Source organism: Pseudopodoces humilis, chromosome 7 (genome assembly GCF_049639895.1).
Source record: "Pseudopodoces humilis isolate 2021_Gansu_Grassland_sample_001 chromosome 7, ASM4963989v1, whole genome shotgun sequence".
Lineage (NCBI taxonomy): Eukaryota > Metazoa > Chordata > Aves > Passeriformes > Paridae > Pseudopodoces > Pseudopodoces humilis.
Genome location: NC_142206.1, coordinates 768205 through 790327, shown reverse-complemented (window position 1 = coordinate 790327; position 22123 = coordinate 768205). Strand labels below are relative to the sequence as shown.

General features: G+C 45.7%; 1 protein-coding gene across 5 annotated transcripts in view; it reads right to left on the bottom strand.

The window, feature by feature from the left end:
• TEAD1 (TEA domain transcription factor 1) overlaps positions 1-22123 on the bottom strand; it is a 151159-nt gene that overhangs the window by 111860 nt on the left and 17176 nt on the right. The window lies entirely within an intron of this gene.

The window sequence follows — 22123 nt, the reverse complement described above, 5'->3', positions numbered from 1 at the left end:
ACCCTCAAACCTTACTGCTAGTTAAATCCTTGGAAATCCTAGGCAAACATATTTCATTTCCCTATTTTTTGCTATTATTAATATTAAATGAATAGCAATAAGAAGGGGAGAGTGACCCAGGCAAAAAAGAATGACCCAGAGAGGGAAGGAGCCAGCAAATGACCCAGAGAAATAAAAGTATTTTGGCTTTCTTCCTCACAATAGCTGTTGGTTTCATCAAATGACATTTTTAAAATTTTATTTGAAAGCATTAAAAACATGCTGATGAACATTACAGTAGAAGCAAGCTTGGCTCTTGGTAGAGAAACATTATAACTTAGAGCCAAGGACTTATTTTTTACATCTGAATTATTTTTTGTACAGCATTTCCTGGCTCAATGTCACTGCACCACAGATAGATATGACAGCAGATAAGTGTATGAGATTTTAGATCAACAAGAGTGTTACTTTTACAATGAATACATCTGTAGTCAGAGCTCAAAAGGGGGTTTATTTCTGTTGTGCATTGAAGATGTATTGCACACTGTTTTATTAATACACTTTTCTTCTTAAAATGGAATGCAATTTAAATTTTCTGACACCGCAGCTGCAGTTTGATGGTTGGGTTTCCTAACCATGTGGATTTGCAGTAACAAACTTCAATTTTCTTTCCCCCTCTAGCTCACCTTTCTGCCACCTTGATTTATTTCTGTTTCACAGCTGCACCTACCAAATGATTCTTGCTCTCACTCCACACTTTTCCCCCTCTTCCTGCAGCTGATCCAAACTACAACACAAATTTTCTGGGAATGTGAAATTAAAGAACTCTCAGAGCAAGAATACGATGTCCAAAATTGAAAGGAACAATTTACCACACGGTGGGAGGAACAACCTGAAGGCTAGAGGTTCAAATTAAGGAAAATTGAAAAACTCTCAGCTTAGATTCCACCATCAGTAGTCACTAGAGCACGCCAGGAACTCTTCCCTTCTATGAAATTTACCCACCTCTGGGATTTACAGCACTAACCACCATAAGCAGCAATTGCTTGAGTTGCATAAATAAAGCCCCAAATACTCTCAAAATCAGTGTTGCTGCCTTTAAAACTGGCACCAGGAAACCTTAGTAGCACAAACATTATCCAGAAGGCAAACCTATCCAAATAAACAATGAAAACCAGACTGAAGCAGAGAGCAAGGGAATACAGCGAGAGCCAGCAGGATGAAAATTAACGGGTAAAACGATGGTGAAAACCCAGGGAGCTCCTTCCCCTCTCCAGAGCAGCACAGACATGGAGGAGAGCTGGGTGCTGTGCCCCATCCAGCAGAATTTCCCTCTCCCAGTGCTTCACAGGGATTCAAAGGATAAAACCGTAGCCCTGTGTTTCTGTGTTAATTACTGAAAAGTCACTTAACCTTGAGCCGTATCCTCACATAACGAGCTTGAGTCTCCCAGAAAGGGGGCTGGAGGACACCCCCAGGCCTGTCTTTATCCAGGAGCGTGTGTGGGTCCTTGGTGGGGATGTCTGGACCTGCCTTGGTGGGGATGTTTGGACCCTGCCCAGCAGGGAGGGCTCTGAGGAGCAGCAGAGTGTGCAGGCTGCAATTACAGGGACGCTGCACTGGCAGGGCAGCCCAGCTGCCAAGCACGCGGAGATTTGCAGCGATAACAATTACACTTAAAAGCCTCACTACACGTCTGAATGCATTTACACATTCTCCTTTTACTCTCTATTTATTATTAATGGCAGCTCAGCTAATATCAAGACCCCAGTGTGTTTGGCACTGTAGGGGCACAGAAGGGCAGCAAGTTCTTGCTCTGAGGAGTTTACAGCCTAATTATGAATGACAGCAGATGGAGGGCAAACATCCTGAGCCCTTCTGCTTTTCATTAGGAAACTCAACTCAGGTAACAATTTATAACCAGAGAGAAACAATTACAGGCTCAGCCATGTGCCAGAGCCCGGCTGCAGGCTCATCCCAGTCACACATGGTGAGACAGTGGCCGCTCCCAGGACAGGTCCCAGGAGATCCTGGCCTTCCCACACCACCACCTGGATGGAGATTCTGCAGGAAGCCAGCAGGAAAGCACGTATTTAAACCCACATCTGTTCACCAAGGGACTTCATGTAGAAGCCCAGAACATGCATCTGATGGCGTTTCTCACTTCCTCACGTTTCAGATGTCATTCCTGAGTCTACCTTAAATTAGCTGCCCTTCATATTAACTTCATTTTAATCACCTATGAAGTCATTAAAGTCACGGGTTGCCCTTCTAGATCTCCACAAAAAGCGGATTTTGAGACCATAACTGATGAATTTTGTCCACCTGAGGACCATACTGGTAATTCACCAGGAAGCTGCAGCCTCATGTGTTTTTCACATTTTGAAACTCTGGTGGGGGCAGCAGAGCCGTGGCCCAGGCTCTGTGGGGCTGAGCTGCACAGGGACATCTGAGGCCCCTCAGCTGTAGGAACACACTGGGGACCCAGCTGAGCTACCAGCATGTGGGGGAACAGTTCCCATGGACAGCCAGACCTTGGGACACAGGATAATACTGTCAAAGCAGAGGCCCCATCAGGAGCGGGCTCAAGCCTTGGATTCTGGCTCTGCAGCCTGTCCGGTGGGATTGGAAGCTTGCTGATCCCTTCCCAGGGCCCTGGGAGGACATTGAGAGCTCCTCTTGTGTAGAGCCTCTTGTACAGAACCTCTTTCTGCAGAACCTCTTGTACAGAACCTCTAATGCAGAACCCTCTTTTGAAGAACCCTCTTGTGCAGAACCTTTTGTGCAGAACCTTTTGTGCAAAACATTCAGGACAAGAAGCGAATTTGCTAACACGAGGTACAGAATCAGGGTGCCAAGAAGAAGAAAATGGGCATGGAAAATTCAGATTCCCACAAGGGCACGCAGCTGTTTTAGGAAGCCAGAAGTACCTAGCAAGCTGCTGATCACCAGCCACGTCCATGTAGAAGAAAGGTTATTTATTGCACCACACTGTGGGGATGACTGCATCAGCAAAGAGTCCTGAGCCTAAAAATCATTTTGTTCCCATTAGTAAATTCACAAACAACTCATAGAACAGGAGCAAAGGTCTGATACCACAAGAACCAAACTCTTCCTGGTTATTCTCTATTCTCAGCCAGAGGAGGGCTCGCACAGGAGGACGGGCAGGTCTCTAGAGGAGTCCCAGATGCAGGCAGAGGGGAGCTCAGTGTCACACTGAGCAGCTCCTGGGGCTCAGTGTGTGTGCAGGGCTGGCTCTCTCACCCAGGCTTCTTCTTGTGCAGCCTGAACAGGGAGCCCAGCTATTGTTCTGGAGTAATAGTACAAATTCAGGATACATTTCACAGCACAAAAGGGTGAGAAAACCATTTTGCTACTGCAAAAAAATTAAAAAGTTGACTTACAATTGCACAATTAATCTTCTCGGATTTGTTCTTGTCAAACACAGTCTCTGCATCTTACAGAGATCCTGCAATCTTCTTTATGCCACAGCCCCATGAAATGTGAGAATAAAAGGAAGACAACTTGGGGAAAAATACTTAATAATTCAGACTTTTCCTTCTTAATAAGCAAAATCCTTGATAGAAGACTTTTGTCCCAGCCAGGCTTCAAGAATGATGTTCAGGGGCTGCAGAAACTGAATGTTTCTTGAGGATCCTGATGATTCTCCCTCAGAGAAACCACCATGGATCAGCTAAAGAAGAAATCTGAGGAGGAGACTGCTGCATGTCCAGATTCCTTCTGAGATATTATGCAGAGCAGAGGGGAGAGGTATATACCCTTGGAAGACAGAATAATAATTTAAGTTATTGGTCTCTCCTCCCGGGCAGCATCAGGATTAGACAACTGATGTAGAAAGCAAAAGATTTGAGAATGGCTTGAGACTTAACCACAGGAAATTTTGAAAAAATCCTCAAGTCATCCTTGAATCTTCTGTTCCTTTCTTCAAATTATTTCAGATATTCCAGCAGGCCAGGGGAGAAGGCAATGAGTACGTGGGCATTGGTGACTTCAAAGATGCCTGCAGAGCAAATCAGCTCCAGAAAGAGAGGGTGAAATCTCCAAGGCAAGGAGGGAGCTTTCTGTCTCCCACACTTGATGTAATCATGAACTAGATTTTCAGGGGGGCTCTGCTGTAACACCCACAGCAGCTGGTGGCAGTCCAGGACGGATCCAGAGGCAGAGAACCTTCACTCCAGCAGCTGTGGGCTGAGAGGGATTTCTCACTAGAGCCTTAAAGCAGAGCTCCAGGGCTTTAAGCACTCGGGGGATGCAGATTAAGGAAGCCACAAGTGGTTTCTTGTTGCCCTGCACCCTCCACTACATCAGCCAGGAGCTGGCAAAAAACCTTCCCCTCTGGCTTTCCCAGGCTTTCAGCATATTCCAAGCAGGGGAAGGGCACCTTGGCTTGCAGCCTGGGCTCCCCTCTCCCCGGGAATGGAGCTCCTGAAGGACTCACAGCATCGGGCTGCAGGGACATGGCTTCACTGGGACTCCCTTCTGTGGGGCACCAAGAGCTGACCCCAGATGGTTCCTGGCCCTTGCAGAGTGAACCCTGCAGCTGCTGGGACACTGCTGGAAAGCAGCCCAGGAGACACAGAACGCTCCACATGGATGGCCTCAGTGCTGGGGACTCCACACCCTCACCTAAGCCAGGAAATCCCTAGCGAGGCACACGGCCTGGCAGCGCACAGCCGTGCTCTGCAATTTGTGCTCTCATTTCACGGGAAACAAAGGAAAAAACAAATAAAAGCACACATCCACACACAGCTGGAAAACCTGAGTTTAATCTTGCAAAGTGAAGAAAATCCTGACAGTGATTTCATACTCGTTGTGAAGCAGAGAAGGTTTAATTTCTACTTCCTATTCCAACAAAGTTGCTCTGATTTTTCAGGGAGTTCAGCTTTTACAATTGGACAAACTTGATTACGAATGATTTGCATGCGGGACTTTCCCAGGCATGCTTTATAAGCTCAGTCAGACTGCTGAAATTGTGTCAGTCTCTTCTGTCTCACAGTAAAACTTGAAAATCTCTTTCCCAGGCACTTGAAACTGTGTGCACAGTATTTTGCTATTTAGTGAAAACTTTTCCTATAAAAAAATCAGAGTATCTGGATTGCTGTATCTTCTTCCACATCTTCCTAGAGTCTTTCTCCCACCATGTTAGTGTTGTAAGTTCTGCAAACAACAGTTCTTTGGGCAGAAATTAGGAAATGTTCTTTCCAGGCACTTAGCACTGAATCGTTATCTGTGTCTATGAGCCCTCTGAGAGTTTCACATAAATTCCAATTGCTTTTCCACTTCATTCTTTTTTCCAGTCTTGAAGATGGCTGCTGCATAAAGGTCTTCAGGATTCTAATTTATTATTATTATTATTATTATTATTATTATTATTATTATTGGGTTTTTTTTCTGTTCTATAAATTATCTATCTGGTAGCCTTTTCCTTTCAATGATTTACTTTCCTGTGAAGAGGAGGAAGGAAAAAGCAAGTTTCAAATAGGCAAGTAAATACCCAGATAACTGCAGAAACAGCCCAGTAACTACATGCCACGAGATGGAAATCAGAAATGAAAATAAGAAGAATTATGTTGATAATAAAAACTGGCACTTGTTAGACACATCAGGAGACTGCTGTGACCTCAGGCCTGTGGCCACACAAGCCAAAATCAGTTAAAACCTGCAGAGAGCATTGCAGATTGTGTTCAAGATTTCCACTGAGAACTCCACATTAGAAACTCTGCTATTATTTTAACTCTCGACTGATGATTGAATGTTTAACTTCATTTTGGCTTTTGCTGTTTTGAAAATGAAACCTAACTAATGGTTTCACTGCAGTCTTAAGGAAGGCTTTGTTTCATGTGCAAAGCAAACACTTAGCGAAGGGTACGTTTAAAGCCAGACAAGTAAATGTTTTACAGAGATAGTTCAGAAGCTACAGAACAGCAAAACAATTATTTAGTTAAATGCTGAAAATCTGACCTGTGTGCATTGATGCCCCTTTTTTCTCCCCCATCTTTTTCTTTTTTTTTTTAATTCTGTTCTTCTGCTTGGGATTTTATTCAAAACCACAAAGAGATTTTTTTGCAGCCCCAAAACAAGCTCTGGTGCCCAGCTTTTCAAGAAGATGTTGCCAGTAGTGAGCAGGCTAAACCCAGCTTACTGAAACTGCCTTCAGCAAGTATAGCAGAGTGCAAAAAGGGGGTAAGGGGAGAAATCTGTGTCTTGTGGAAAGTGCCCTGGGCAGAAAAGGATGCTTCCCTGCTGAACAGGGCAAGAATCCTCGGGAGCAGAGCTGGGCAAAGCCACTTCCTGCACTTCTGTTTCTAAGGGCTTTTCCTCTCTCCGCAAAAAAACCAAAAAGTTCCCAAGAAATCCTCGCTGCTGCTATCTGTAAATGGTAGTTTATGGAGGGGAGGGGAAGCACAGGACGGGCAGTAAATCAGCCACTAAGTGATCCACAGTCCATTACCAAATGTTTCTCATTACATGTATGGCTTCACTAATTTCTGCAATGCCTTGTAGGCTATTTCTGGAAGCTTTAAAAATGCATTATGCTTCTGCATTTTAATACTTAACAGTATGGTTATTTCAGTTTATTAAGCAAGAAAAAAAAAAGGGGGGGGGGAATCTGCTTAACTGCAGTTGGCTTTCATGTCACAAAAGGACTAAGCCAGCGCAGAAGCATCCAAGCAGGAACCCTATTTAAGTCCAGCATGAAGAAAACCTTTCCAACCTCTTACACCAATTAGGATAATCTGGGTCTTTTGATGTTAAAATCCCCAAGAATCATATGGAAATCATAAAAAGCACAGCATTTAAAACAGGCTCAGAAGGCAGATAAGATCACTTTTCCCTCCCAGCACTTGGGTTTGCTGTCCTTCCAAGCTGGGATGGATGGAGCACCTGGGAGGCAAGGCTGGCGTGCAGCTGGGGCTGGAGGCTGGCCCTGGCTGGAAAGTGCTCCCAGCCAAGGGCAAGGAGACTGAGCAAGGACACAACGGGATCCAGAGGCCAGCCCCTGGAATCCCAGCCGCTGGGTGGGCGCCTACAGCCTTCCCTGGGGGAATGGCATCCTTCGTGGCCACAAACCAGGCTGAGGGGATTGAAATAACGTGCTTCAATTAGCTGCAGGTGAAAAGTACTTCAGCCCAGCATTGCTGCTTTACACTGGACTGTTTCTGAGGCATCCCCATTTCTCCCAGCGTCTTCGTTCCAAGGAATCTCAGGGCAAGAATTCTGTTTGCTTTGCCGATTTAAAAAAAGACCAAGGGAAGGAAAACAAGGGATGTTTTGCTGGATGCAGTTCTGCAAAGCTGGAGGGGTGTTTTATTCTCTTCAAGCCGAATCCCAACCAACATGTTCTGCTGTGAAAACTGACACATGACAACAAACCTTTATCAAAGCCACACGCATATTGAGAGAGACACAGAAGGTGATTTTACAGTATTCTCTGAGACCTTAACATTGTATTTTCTGGAGCTGGTTGTGTATTATTGCTACATTTGTGTATGATGTTGTACAAAGCAAAGAGGCAAAGGGATGAGGAGGTGACAAGAGTGGGGCAGAGGTGGGGACACCCAGCTCAGGGAACTTAAATTGGCATTCGAATAAACTGAAAAGTAAGCAAAACTCTCCGTGTTTATACAAGCAACTTGACTGTACTCTGAGAGAGGACAAGGGTATGAAATGATGTCCTTATAAAGTAATGCTCATCTTTTACTTATCTAATGAAAAGAAACACAGGAGAGAGGTCAGAGGCTGCTGGAGGAAAAATACCCAAGTGTTAAGGCCAGAGAAATGGAAAACAAAGTTTAACAAGGATAGGAATATATGCAGATGGAGCACTCAGAAAACCCCCTTAAACACAGCTTATTATTCTATAAAAATAAACATGGAATATTGTTGTCAGTGGCATGCACACCTCTGTGAGAACCTGATATTTAAATTGTCACTTTGACAACCAATAAAAATAACAGTAAAAAAAAGCGTAGCATTACAGTTCTAATACATCTATTAAAAGAAAATTGTTTTAAGTGTTAAATACAAAAGTAAAATCAACCTTCTAACTGATCATCACGATTTTAAGTTGCGTTACAAAATTCTCATACTGATTTTGAATTTACTTTCATGTCTTAGAGTAATACCGGAACGGTAATTAATATTAATTACAACTTCCATAATTTCACAGCGCCTGAATTGCTATTCCTAGCGTTTGTCGGAAACAAGCCACGCAGTTCCTGGCACGAGTATTATTCCTTATTAGTTTTGCAGCTGAATAATATTCAGCCTGTAACAGAATCCTCCTAGGACTGAAAAGTACTCTTGTGCACACGGATACACGCACAAAAACAACAACTGAAAGCTAAAAGCAAACTTGCCGAGAACTTCTGGGTCAGCTTTTGACATCACCCACAGGAATGAAATCAGACACCGACCAATCCGGCACCATGAGGCTGGCAGCACAAAATAAACAAAAGCCGGGCCCAGGGCTCCACAATGAGGAAGGGAAGTGGAAGAGACTATTGTTCCGAAAGCTTTTAAATGATGTTGCTTTGTTTATTTCTTTTGACAGCGCCTGAGCTGAATCTTTAAAAAGGGAAAGGAGTCCGTCAGCCCAGCCCCAGGATCTGCTGGAGCAGAGTGTGGGGTTCTTTCCCCGTGCTGGAGCAGAGTGTGGGGTTCTTTCTGCCCAGCTCTTGGGATCTGCTGGAGCAGAGTGTGGGGTTCTTTCTGCCCTGCTGGAGCAGAGTGTGGGGTTCTTTCTGCCCAGCCCTTGGGATCTGCTGGAGCAGAGTGTGGGGTTCTTTCTGCCCTGCTGGAGCAGAGTGTGGGGTTCTTTCCGGCCAGCCCTTGGGATCTGCTGGAGCAGAGTGTGGGGTTCTTTCTGCCCAGCCCTTGGGATCTGCTGGAGCAGAGTGTGGGGTTCTTTCTGCCCAGCCCTTGGGATCTGCTGGAGCAGAGTGTGGGGTTCTTTCTGCCCAGCCCTTGGGATCTGCTGGAGCAGAGTGTGGGGTTCTTTCTGCCCAGCCCTTGGGATCTGCTGGAGCAGAGTGTGGGGTTCTTTCTGCCCAGCCCCAGGGTCTGCTGGAGCAGAGTGTGGGGTTCTTTTTGCCCAGCACCCCCGGATCTATTGGGGCAGAGTGTGGGGTTCTTTCTGCCCAGTCCCTGGGATCTGCTGGAGCAGAGTGTGGGGTTCTTTCTGCCCTGCTGGAGCAGAGTGTGGGGTTCTTTCTGCCCTGCTGGAGCAGAGTGTGGGGTTCTTTCTGCCCTGCTGGAGCAGAGTGTGGGGTTCTTTCTGCCCTGCTGGAGCGGAGTGTGGGGTTCTTTTCCCGTCCCTGTTTGCGGGTGCTGCAGGGCCTCTCCCGGCTGCGGAGGGCAGTGCTCCCCAGCATCTCCTCACAGCCCCTCTCTGCCCACCAGGCCTCCCCAAAAGCTGGCCAGGCTGGGCACTAAGCTCTTTCCAAAACCTGCCCCTTGGTTGGGTGTCCTGCAGGAAGCCGAGGCCTTCAGCAAGCTGGAGAGCGCAGCCCCGAGCGCTGAGGGGAGCTGGGGCGAGCACCGGGACCCCTCAAAACAACCAAAAGCCACCCAGAAAAGGCTCCTTGGGGCTCTGGGCTCCGTGCAGCGCTGAGGCTGCCCCAGCTGAGCCCCCTGAGTGGGTCTGTGGGTAACTGTGCACAGCAGAGGGCCCAGGAGGACAGTGCCCATGGAGCGATCCCTCCTCAGACACCCCGAGCTGGCACCGCGCCCCAAGGGTCAGCACCAGGCCCGGGGCTCACCAAAAACACACCTGCCACGGGGTTTGTTTTATTTCAACAAAGCTGCCTGAATGACTTCAGTCCTCTCCGTGCTCCCCCCCAAAGGAAAAAAAGGGGGAGAATAAAATTGGAAACAAAAAGCAATGTGTCTGCAGCTGGGACTGCCGCTGTCCCGTTCCTCACCACGCTGCACAGGGACACGTACAGGCATTCCAGGGGGAAAAGATAAACCTGGACCCTGCAGTTGTACAGGGAAAGGATATCAGTCATTCTCACGTCTCTAATAAAGTAGACCTTTTTCTACTCTTGCCAAGAAAATTAGTCCTAAGGTGCACACAAATAATTACATATTGTGGAACGGTAAATTATTACAAATGCCACAGAATTCAAGCAGTCCCAAGTCTGGGCCAGATTTTCAAATGTTTTGCAGATGTTTATGGTTTGCTGCAAAACTTTTGTCAGGTTACCCGCACGACACAGCATTTACTGAAGGATTTTGGCACGAGGTAGTTAATTTTCTTCGCACAGGTGTTGCATTCCAGAAATACTTTGTCTTCTTATAGAAGACTGTTGGAATTCTACTTTAAAAAAATCATCATGAAAGGAAACAGATCCTCTCTTCTGGGAGAGAAAAAAAAATAAATAAGCTCCCCAAAACCAGTTCATTTGCCTTTTCTCTCTTTTCAGGTAAAGAAACCCTCTGTGTCAGGTAAAAATACATTCAAAATATGTTTCAGATGCCCGGTATTTCTGCAAAACTCACAAACTGGGGAAGCACAGTCCACTACAGGGTGACTGTAGGCATATAGGATTGTAGTATTTAGGATTGTAGGTATACAGGATTGTAGTATTTAGGATTGCAGGTATATAGGACTGCAGTATTTAGGATTGCAGGTATATAGGATTGCAGTATTTAGGATTGTAGGTATATAGGATTGCAGGTATATAGGATTGCAGGTATATAGGACTGCAGTATTTAGGACTGCAGGTATATAGGATTGCAGTATTTAGGATTGCAGATATATTGGACTGCAGTATTTAGGATTGCAGGTATATAGGACTGTAGTATTTAGGACTGCAGGTATATAGGATTGCAGTATTTAGGATTGTAGGTATATAGGATTGCAGATATATAGGACTGTAATATTTAGGATTGCAGGTATATAGGATTGCAGGTATATAGGACTGCAGTATTTGGGATTGCAGGTATATAGGACTGTAGTATTTAGGACTGCAGGTATATAGGATTGCAGTATTTAGGATTGCAGATATACAGGACTGTAGTATTTAGGATTGCAGGTCCCAGGGGTTGATTCCCCTGACTGGGAGCTCACAGCTGGCAGGACTGCTGAGGTTTGCCATGACTGGAGCTGAGCAGAGGGGCACAGGGGCAGCAGCAGCCGCGTCCCCACACGCCTCCATCCCCTCTGCCCCACCACGAAGGCACCACGTGCGCCCTTTTGTCCCCAGCTTTTATTCCACACCGTGTGGGGCAGGAAGCAAAACACAAAAACCGGGCTCTGCAGCACTTCTGGACCTTTCCTTGGACCGAAAGGTCACCTGGAGGCAAAGCGAAATGAAACCCTTGGGAGTGAACAACTTTCCCTTTTAAGCATATGGAAATTAAACATTAAGCCTAAAAATTATTCCAGGAGCAGATATGAATCCAGATATATTATTGCTTTGTGATATGGAAAAATACAACCAGCTATCTTTAACTTCCTAGATGTGCAAGCCACTAAGTTTTCCTCCAGGGTAGGAAAGCAAAGATGAAAATGCCAAAGGACTGTTAACCTTTAGAGACACATTTTAAGAGATAACATGACTGAACTCAGATAAATCCGAATTAAATTTAATCGACCTCCCACTCTTTAGCTGCACTATCAGAAGAGAAAAATCTACAATTAGGGAAGAAACAGAAGGAAATTCAGACATCTTAAACTGAGCAAGCTTCCATCTCTACTGTGCAACTTCCTGATGATACTAAATACTGCGATTCCCATGTGCAGTATATTACAGACTTGCTGTCTTAACAGTCCTCTTATGAGTAATCAGTGGAAGGGAACATTTAAATAATGTTTTGGAGTGCATATTATCTAGATTTGGCTGTTGTTCTCTCATTTAGACCAAAATGAGTCTAAATTTGCAATTTAAAGACTTTGGACAAATCCTTAAAGCACCTCTCTCTGTTCAGTGAATGGAGCTGTTAACGTTTTTGTGCTCCACCACAGCACCTAGGAATAGATAATCCTTTAATCTTTTGCTCCCTGACTCCACCCCCGAGTCCTTGGCACTAATTTCAGAGTACAGGCTGTGATGTTTCTAACGAGCTAAGCAGCAGGGAAAGCTGGACTGTCACAGCCAGGAACGTGTGGCCAAAAGTGCTGCCATGAAAATATGTGTGAAGGGAATCTTGGTGTCTAAGGGATGGATGAGGAGTGTTCCAGCAGGAATATTAAAGTCTATTATTAAAATAAGTTTAAAAATAGTTTAAATATATATTATTAAAATATCAACTCTCCCATCCACTGCATTTCTTTTCCAAATTAAACTATTAACTTATGATAACCTATACCACTTCTGTCTCATCCTATTCTTGTTTTTAAAAAAATCCGTGTGATTTTATGGACGTGTCACTGCTCACTCTTAATTTTTCTGGAGCAAGCTAAGCCATTGAGGGGACACCTCTCACTGCCTAGGCATCTCAAACAGCTTCTTGAACCTTTGCCCAGGGCTTTTTTATTTCAACAGTATTTTTTTCTGCAAGTTACAGCAACAGCTCTCCTAATTTTCAGTTCAGGTTACAATTAGTTCACTGTAAGTTAGGAAAACAATTGGAAAAGCAGGGAAGTTTGTTTTCCCTCTTTGCATTCTCGAATAAAACTGAGATGTGCAATTATAGACTACAGAAGTGGCTTAGCAGTTTTGAGGCACTTGGTGCACAGAACCAATGGGCTCAATGCCATAGCTGTAGATATTAGTTTGGTGTAACAGATCAGCTTTAAAAGCACAACATATTTCAATAAAAATTTTTGCCTTGTGTTCTGAAACATCAAACACAGACCACTAAAGCAGTTTTGAGACACCACTCTTGAATCTTTTAATGGAATTCAAACTACTACGAATGAATTGCACGAGACTAAAAGATCTATTCTTTCTACTAAGCAATGTGGATCACTGTTTTCTAGCAAAAGGAGAGTGTAAAAACGTAGTAAATGTGAGAAGAACGTGAGTAAATGTCCGTAAGCAGTGCACGTGTGCTCGGAGAAACCCAACTGTGTTTAACAAACAGCTCTGGTTAGCAAATTATATTGACCAATAAAACTCAGCCTTTGTTTAGGAAAGTAACTGGAAAGCAAAAATGCAAAACAAGATTACACTTAATTATTTAAATCAGAGTGCTCTGCTTGTTGATTTAAATTGTGATTAAAATCAGGGATTTAAATTAATCCGCTCTGGATTGCACAAACACCACCTTAATAAGAGGGAGCAGTAGCTTCATCACCCAAGTCATTCAGGAAGAGCACAAAGTGATGGGGCACAAAGGAGACTCACAAAGTGCATTCATGGACATCCCTCTGCTGCCCAAACCCTCCCATTTTTCCCCAAGAAAGAGAAAGCAAATGAGGGAGTGCGAGGAAGGGTGGGCAGGAATGTGCACACTCAAAAACAGGCGCAGGTACTGTGAGGTAAAATAATGGTGATCATTTTTCATTGGAAGTAGGATTTCTCTGTCACACAGAATAAAGCAATCACTCATTCCAAGCACCATTCCCCTTCCAGCACCGAGGTCCCTAGGACAGTCCCTGCTCCCAGCTGTCCATCAGCAGGAACAAGAAGCACACTCCCTGTTTGCCTGATGCTGACACTCAGCACAGCAGCCAGTATAAATGTTACATTGAAAGGGATTTAGCTCTGCTCTCAGATACCCACACCCAACCCCTGCTCCGGCTTCTCCCAAACCCTGGACTCAGCATTTCTTCCTCGACAGCAGGGAGGTGAACAGCACACACCAAACACCTCACACTCGAGAGAGATCTCCTGCAGCTTCCCTAAAGGTCCAGTGCATTGCCAAAACACCAATATCATGACAAAGGAGCATAAATTCAGGTACTTGACAATGTGACCTACAGCACATTTACTCCAAGGACGCTTTAATATCTTATATGAGAACATCCTCTCAAATAATATGCTTTAATTTTCAGCAGAGGTCCAATTACAGCTAAATGAAAGCATCTAGGCCTTTCTTCTTTCTGCTTCGCAGCTCGATTTTGAAGGACAAACTACTCTGGCTTTTCCTACTTCTAAGGAACTACTTTTCTTCTTTGATTTTACAAGAAAGTGTTTTACAATCCAGAGAGAATGAGTCATCAGAAAATCCTTGTCTCGTTGCCAAAAACCTGCCCCTCTTCATTATGAACATAAAGATAAAAGCTCTTACAGTACATTAGCTGGCATACGCCTACACAGACAGTACAAATAAATTAATTGTGCCTAGCCTCAAACATCCAGAGGTGTAGTAGGAGCTCAGTCCATCCTGTTTCATTAACAAATTTAACCATAATAGAGCATCAACAGTTCTCTTATGTACATAGGCTTGGCTGTTGTATAGAAAGGTTTTGCAGGCATCATGAATCCTCACAAACGTACGTGGCAATTCTTCAGCTGCTTACATTAGCTTGCACAGACTACATAAACACCAACAAAAACTGTACATGCTGGGAAAAAGCTTATTAAGGTTGGAGTAAGAATATGGGGTATCGGTCTCTTCAGAAACTGCACCAGATTTTGGGACCCAAGACCGAGGTAGCAGTGTTTTGTTAGAAAGGGAATTTTGAGTAGGACACTATCTTGCATCTTGCAAGTGTATCTGGACTGTGTCCACTCTGCTACATTCAGGTTTATCATTCAGAATTGGAAAATCTGCACCACCTGCAAACGTCAGGTTTATTTCATATAACAAATATAACATATACACAAAGGTGTTTTGCACAACTCAGACAAGGAGAATACAGATCCAAAGGGAAGCCACTGGGTAAAGTACTGTACACGGACCAGGGGCCAGAGTTACTGGAGATAATCAACATTTACCATCAAACTCCTGCTACAGATGAACTGTTTTCCTTCTGGAATGCTCACAATCTTCAGCATGAGAAAGTTATACACAACCAACTTGAAAAACAAGTTTAACTCTACTTAGCCACAAGCTAAGATTACACCCTCAAACACACCTTTCTAAGATTTCTTATGAGAGGTTTGTTTGTGCAATACAGTTAAGGGCAATTTGTTAAAATTGCTCTGTGATTTTCTTTATCCTTTAACTGCATAATTTAAGCAACCTGCATTTTATAAGTTCAAAGAAATTTCTTTTGTAATTACGTATCCCTGCTTTTACCTCCTGAAAATAGAAAAGCTGTCGAGAGAGAATACAGAAAAAAGAACAGATGAGAGAAGCTGAGCTCAATCTAGCACAGAAAGCAACTTCTTAATTAATGAGAACAGAAAGTGAGTTAACATAAAGCACAAAAATAAATATCTGCAGCGTGTTCTACCGTTGCTCTACCTCTTCGGCCTCTGCCCCCAGGGCTGGGAAAAGCTGGAGAGAGGCAAGGCACAGCGGTGCTGGTGGCCAAAGGCTGCCTGGGATGCCTCTGGAGAGAGTTCCAGGCCTGTGCTTTGGAAGGCAGCGGTGAAGGTGCCACCAGGGTCCAGCAGGACACGGTCACGGCTCTGGCCAGCTCTCAGCCAGGGCTGCTTCCAGCTCCATCCTTCCCTGAGCTCCACTGCAGCCAGAGACAGCGCTCCCCTTCTCCTCCTGCCTGAGAAGCCCTGCTGCTGTGTGACCTCAGGACTCCACCGAGGCGGCACTGCCCGAGCCCCAAGCTCCGTGTGCGGGGAGTTTTCCCGAGCTGTGCCCAGAGACACCGAGCTGGGCCTCGGGGCAGGCGGCGGCTCCCGCTCCCACCGCACACGCACTTCGGGTTTTTCCAGAGATCAGCTCCCACAGGCACCGAGGCCAGCACAGACACACTGGCCCAGACTCGTGACACCACCTGATTAATAAACCCAAGGAAGGTTTGGCAGCTCTGGCTACGGGCAGCCGGCCTGCGGGAGAGCGGCAGCCGCGCATCAGATAATGCAGCGCTGACTCCTGCCCCGTGCCCCGCTGTGGTCAATGGACAGCTCTCTCCCCAGCCCCTGGACTAACCAACTCTTCATTGGGCCTCTCTGAGCCTCAGGGAGACACCAAACCCTGCTGCCAGGGCGCTGAGGATGTCACTCACGCAATGGCAGTGCCACAACCAGAGGTGACGAGGAGAGGGCAACTCTGCCTGGCTAAGCAGAGCCCAGAGCCTGCCCCAGCACCCTCCACCCCACCAGAGCACAGCCAGGCTCGTGGCCCTCAAAAATGAGGCCACTCTAAGTCCTCCTCTTTCCCCGTTCCTTTATGAACAACGCCTCATTACTGCAGAATGATAGGAGCACTTAATTAGTGCTATGGGGTAATGGCCCTGCCCGAGGAGCTTCCCTCTGCTCCGTGAATAAGGGAAGCCAAGCCAGGTTCCCGTTATCCAGCTGCCAGCACGGGCTCTAAGGAAGCTCCGTCCTCAGCCAAAGCCAACCACAGCCATCACACAGATACATAATGCCTGATGTATAACTGGTGATATCCTCTCTTTTGTGGGGTTAATACTTGCCCTCAGGGATAATTGTGCAGGACTTTAGATGAGAGATTCCCATAAAAGGCAGCAAGAGTCACCCAGCTCAAACCACACATAACTCAAGCTAGTTTACCCCCTTTGCATTATTTAAATGTCTCTCTTTAATGTGAATGCATCAATTTAAAGGCGCAGCGCTCCAGGCAGGCAGTTCTTCTCTGGTGACCAAATGTGTCTACTGTTGAGAATGTGAATTTGCATCATGTCAGAAACGTGCCCGTTCCTGGCTCTCCTGGCTCTCGGGGAACACGGGCAGGATCCTGCTCTTCCCACTGCTCCCAGGGAAGGCCAGGCTGGGGTCAGGCAGGTGGGGCTGAGCCCCTGAGCTGCTGCAGGCACGGGAATCCAGCGGCCGGGCGTGGATCTCGGTCCATGGCTGGTGGCGGCTCTCCAGACTCCAGGAGACACTCCCTGAGTGGGAGCAAGAGAAGCCCCTGCCCTCCCACTCTGCTTCCCTGCTCCTGCCTCGCCTCGTCCTTGCCAAAGCTTCTGCTGAACCCAAATTTACACCAGCGCACGCAGGTAACCGGAGACCTTTCCCAATCTCTTACGGCTCGGCCTTCCATTTTAAGATTACAATTCTCTTTTCCCCCAGGTTTATATTTGCACAAAGACTACCACAGGGTTCAAGTTACAGCAATTAATGAACTTTAACTACATTAATAGGGAGAGAGGCTTTTTAAGAACAATTTTGGTTTTAATGTTAAAAAAAAATGCAGTAATAAGAGCAAGGGAGAAATATTTTCATTTGATTGCCTGTTTCTTTCTCTGGCTACACGTACAAACTTGTTTCCTGGTCAAGGGGAATTTTTGCGGGTAGAAAAAAAATAATTCTGCCATCCACTCTGTCCTTGAGTGTCTTGTTTTTACAAGGCAGGAAGGTTTTTTCAGTCAGGTTACCTAGCAGTGAAAGTTACATCTCATAATCCATAATTCTATTGCCCATTACACACCATCTGGTGACACAGCCAAAGATAATCTGATTCTTGTCTTTAAAAACCATCACATAGCTGTATCATATGGTGCATGCAATATGATAAATGACTTATTTAAATATGCTATTTCTGTGCAGTTTACAATTTCATGGTCACTCTCAGCTAACACGAAAGCAGCTTTGAAAAGGGTTTTTATTGATTCTTATTTCAAATATCTGAATCTTTGAGTTTTTTCCCCTCTTTACAGCTGCACCTAAAATTGTATGATTAAACAACTAACATCTAACCAACCTTTCAGAAGCTTTGCTTGGAATTTAAAGTTTTGCATCTGTGATGGAACAAAGAGCACGACAAAGCTGTTCCATGTCCCAAAAGCAGCAATGCCTTTTCACAGTGTCTTTACCAGGAAGAGCCTGATATGATTTAATTCCAGATTACTCACTCAGTCTGATGCAGGAGTTCTCAAGCGTTTCCACAGATTCTGGGAGCCTACCCAGAAAAAGCTCCCTGCAAGGTAATTGTCCATCAATACATCTGCAGGTTTGCAGCAGGTTTGCTTTTGTCACTTTATTTTCAGTCTCCAAAATAGTTAAGTGAGCTGCCAGAAGTTGAATCCTCACAAAATAAATCAAGAAAAGAGAATCAATCATGCTGGGCAGAAGAAAGCTCTTACACAACTAACCTGGAGAAGGGAAATAAGCCGTTTGCTCTTGCTCAATTCCTTTGCCAAACTATTTCAGTGGCCCTTACATTCTCCAAGGCCAAACCTTCAAACAACAACCTCATCCCCTTCTGATGCACACGACACACCCAAGACATTTTCAGGAGGGGTGGAAAGCAGTAAAAGAAGATTTCTGTGATTTGCAGTCAGGTTCTTCTGGGCAGATGACATATTTCTAGGAGGCTATAACGTACACACGCATCTGTACCTCAGATACAATCACATAATCACCATCCAGATCTAAATAGCTATTTTTCCATGCAGATTTTTATTACTTTCTCTTCCTGGAATAATTAATCGCTTTCACATTTTTTTTTAACGAAGGAGAAGACTTAATTTTCACCTGACTCTTCAATTACAACCCTGAACAATTCCCATTTTCCTTGCAGACCGTCGGGCTGCTGTGCCTTTTGCACTGGTAGGTTTTGTTGACGGCAGAGCCTCTGGGCAGAGCACAAGCCTACAATAATCTCATTTAGCCATCCACCTGCATCCCTCCCCGGGATTTTCCAGAGTCTCAGGCTCCCTTTGGAGAGAGGAAGGCTCCTGGCAGAGCTGCTGGGATGCTCCGTGGGGAGGCAGGCAGCATTCCCGGAGCCTGGCGGGGAGGGGACGGCGCGGGAGCCCCAGGTGCGAGGTCACAGGTGTTTCCACTTGGCTGCTCCTCTGCCTCGCACCTGCAGAGCCCTGAAAGCAGCAGCCCTCACCCACAGAGCTGGTCCCCTTCCCTCTGCCCTCCAAATCCCACCCTCCCATCCCTGCTCCCCTGCCAGCTGCCCGTGCCTCTCAGGTATATTCTGCTACCAGGAGAAAGCATGGAAGCGTCTGGCACACATTTTCCTCAATGAAGACATGCTAAGAGCTAGGCAATCGTATTTTTAACCCTGCCGCCTGCCAGAAAAGTGCACAAACCTCCAATAGCAAAGAAATGAGGTCATTTTGGTCATCTGCCAAAATCAGCACATTTCCTCTTTTGGTTCTGGATGCTGCACTTCCACACTCCACGGCGTGCGACAAGTCGTGAGCGGGAGGTGCAGCCTCTCAGGAAAAAAAAAATAAAATAGTAAACTGATGGGTGTTAGTATATTTTTTTTTTTTTTAAAAAGGGGGGTGATGGGAAAGAAAAGAGGAGGAAAAAAATAATCATGAAGTGTCCTGATGCCACATGACCTCCTCCTGAAGATCTATTTAATTGGAGTCTGGTATAACCTTCCTAAGAAGATGTCAGTACCTCATCCTGATGTTAGAGCAGTGTAAAGCCTCATCCTGTTAAGGAATTCAAAAGGCTTATGCAGGGATGCAGCTTTTGGTTAGAAGGCTGGACTGGAATTTAGCAGATCAGGATTAAACCCTGATTTTGCCACAAGTTCCTGTGGGGCTTTGAGCAAGACTCCTGAATTCCCTTGCCTGAGACCCTATCTTGATCCTGGTCTTGGTCTTTAAAAGCTAAGTTTTCCTGAGCTGGGAATGTCTCTTTGCAGCAGAGCAGAGTCTAGAACAGTGGATTTTGGATGCTCATTTGGGCCTCTTAATGCTAATGTAGCACAAACCAAAATGACAGGAGTAGTAATAATAATAATAATAATAATAATAATAATAATAATAATAATAATTATCTCTTGGTCTTTATTTTCAAGTTAATGTCTGCCAAAAATGTTAGACAAGTTTCTCATTGTGGCAACTACTGTATTTATGGGCATAATTTACAAGCAGCTCATCTGAATAATTTGAATTTTTTATTAAGATTATTTTCTCATTTTCCATTGAGAAGGCTTCTTAGATACTGACTCACTTTCAGCCTTGTAGGGAAAAGTGCCAAGCATTTGTTTTTCTTCTGTCTGCAGTAGTTATTTGACTCCTGCGTTAAACTCAGCAAAGCCAAAAGTGAATAGGAACAATCTTAATTTAATTATTAAATATATTTCAAGCTTCACTGTGATTTTAAAAAGCACTTTCATGTGGGCTAGTGGAAATGGGCCAGGGAAGTCTAAAAGAGCTGCATGTAATCCTCTGTCCCCACCCCTCCTTTCTTCCAGCCTCTCTCAAAAGGAGGTTAGGTGAGCCCAAATCTAGCGGAGCCAGGGTGAGACAGTTTCACTTGAGGTTCGCTTGGCAAAAAGTTAGCGGGGCGTGCTGCCAAGCCTGCCACTTTTGAGATAAATATGACTTTCTTTCAGGGCAGTTTTATGAGGGGCACAGCAAGAGGCTCATATACTCCGGCAATTCACTTGCAGATTTAGGCAGGCAGCAGCTGCTGCCGCTCCATTGTAAACAAGAGCTCGCTCTGAAGTTCCCTGAAGGAGTTTACAAAAGGGACAGTGTATTTATCTGACGGCTGTTACAGGGCTGGGCAGACACACAGATGGCCTTTGACTCTCACCTTCTGCATCACAGCCAGCCCAGCCCCGTGCCCCAGAAAGGACCAGGCTCTGGGTTGTCTGCTCTTCTCCTGGTGATGCTCCCCTCATGTGTGTGACAGCCAGAGCAGCTCGCTTGCCTTGGGAGGGTCAGGTGGGCACATGAACTACAGTGAAGAGAGGAAACACATTAACCATGGAAACATTCTCCTAAGCTCTCACAGGAAAAGGATGTAGCTAACAATAAAAGAGAGCCACGCCGTTTCTCTGCCAAACTTCATCGTACCGGACTGTGCACTTCCAAAACTTCCATTCACAGCACTTGAGTTCCAGCCGTGCTACATCCACGGGAGGCACATTCCAAAGCACCCTTCCTACGCTGCCCACAGCCAGGCGCTTCTGGAGGTTTCCTTCTGCGGTCAGCATCTGGCACATGGATCAGCCCAGGATACTCCCACGGAGGGCAGCTGGAGTGTGACTCCCAGCAGAGCTGCTGCACCAGTGGTGCCAGGAGCCATCCCCAGGGAACACCTCCAGGGCCGGGACACCACCAGGAACACAACCAGGGGCTGCTGGAAGCAAGCTCCCTTCCCCAGGTCCTCAGCCCTGCGCTGTGGCCTGGCCTCGTGCTGGGCACCAACACCCTTTGCTGTGCAATTGGAAGGATAATTACTGAAAGTTTGTCCTTCCTGCCCCGGAGTCCCCGGCACTTCCTCGGTTTGGCACAGCTGGAGCAGCGAAGCCAAGGAGCTGATCAGAGCATGGTCTGGCCATGCCTTTCAACAGCCTCAGTGACCAGATCCCTCTCACCGAAAAGCTCCAGCTCTGACTGTCCTGGCCGAGTTTCATGGCTTTCTGTACCTTTCCAGGGAGTGACCAGAAGGAGTTTTCTGACGGCCCATGCCCAGCCCAAGCATTGCTCCCCGAAACGCAGCGGGCAGCACGGAGCCAGTGCCCAGGTGTGTCTCCCCCAGCCCCAGCTGGGTTCCTGTCCCTGCTCCTGGGGACCAGCCTGCCAAGCACAGGCAGCACAGCTGGCTTTGCTGCACCAGGCTGCTGCACAGACCTGTGCCAGCAGCCCCTGCTTCCCTGGGCTCTGACCAGTGGAGTCAATTCCCAGCTCAACACCTGCACTCAGACCCACAAAAATGAAGGAGAAAAGCTGCTGGGACGGGGCGTTCTCAGAAGGGATCCAGGGCTCTGTAAGCTGCCACCTTCTCATGGATCTGGCATCACTGTGTATGATGAATTCAGTCTATTAACTGTTCATCCTGAAACATTCTCCGGGATTTTATGTCCTAAATTATGTACACGACTGTTTGGTGACTTAGTGCAGTGGGAAATCTAAATCACTGTTGTTACACCTCTAACTAAGGATTTTTAAACAATTATTTTAACTAAAAAGGGAAATAAATAAAAAAAAAGAGAAGCTTTCAGGAAAAAAAAATAAAAACTTTAAAAAAGCTGTGGTCATTCTTTGGGCAGCCTTAAATATAAATTTGATATATCTTCTGGTCCTGGGACACACCAGTGTCAGCATGTTGTTTCTGCAGGAGCTGAGACTTCTGAAGTCATTTCTGCACTTAAAAATGGCTCTTCACATACATTTTCATAATAAAGCACTTTATAACTGTTACCTAATTATGGCTTA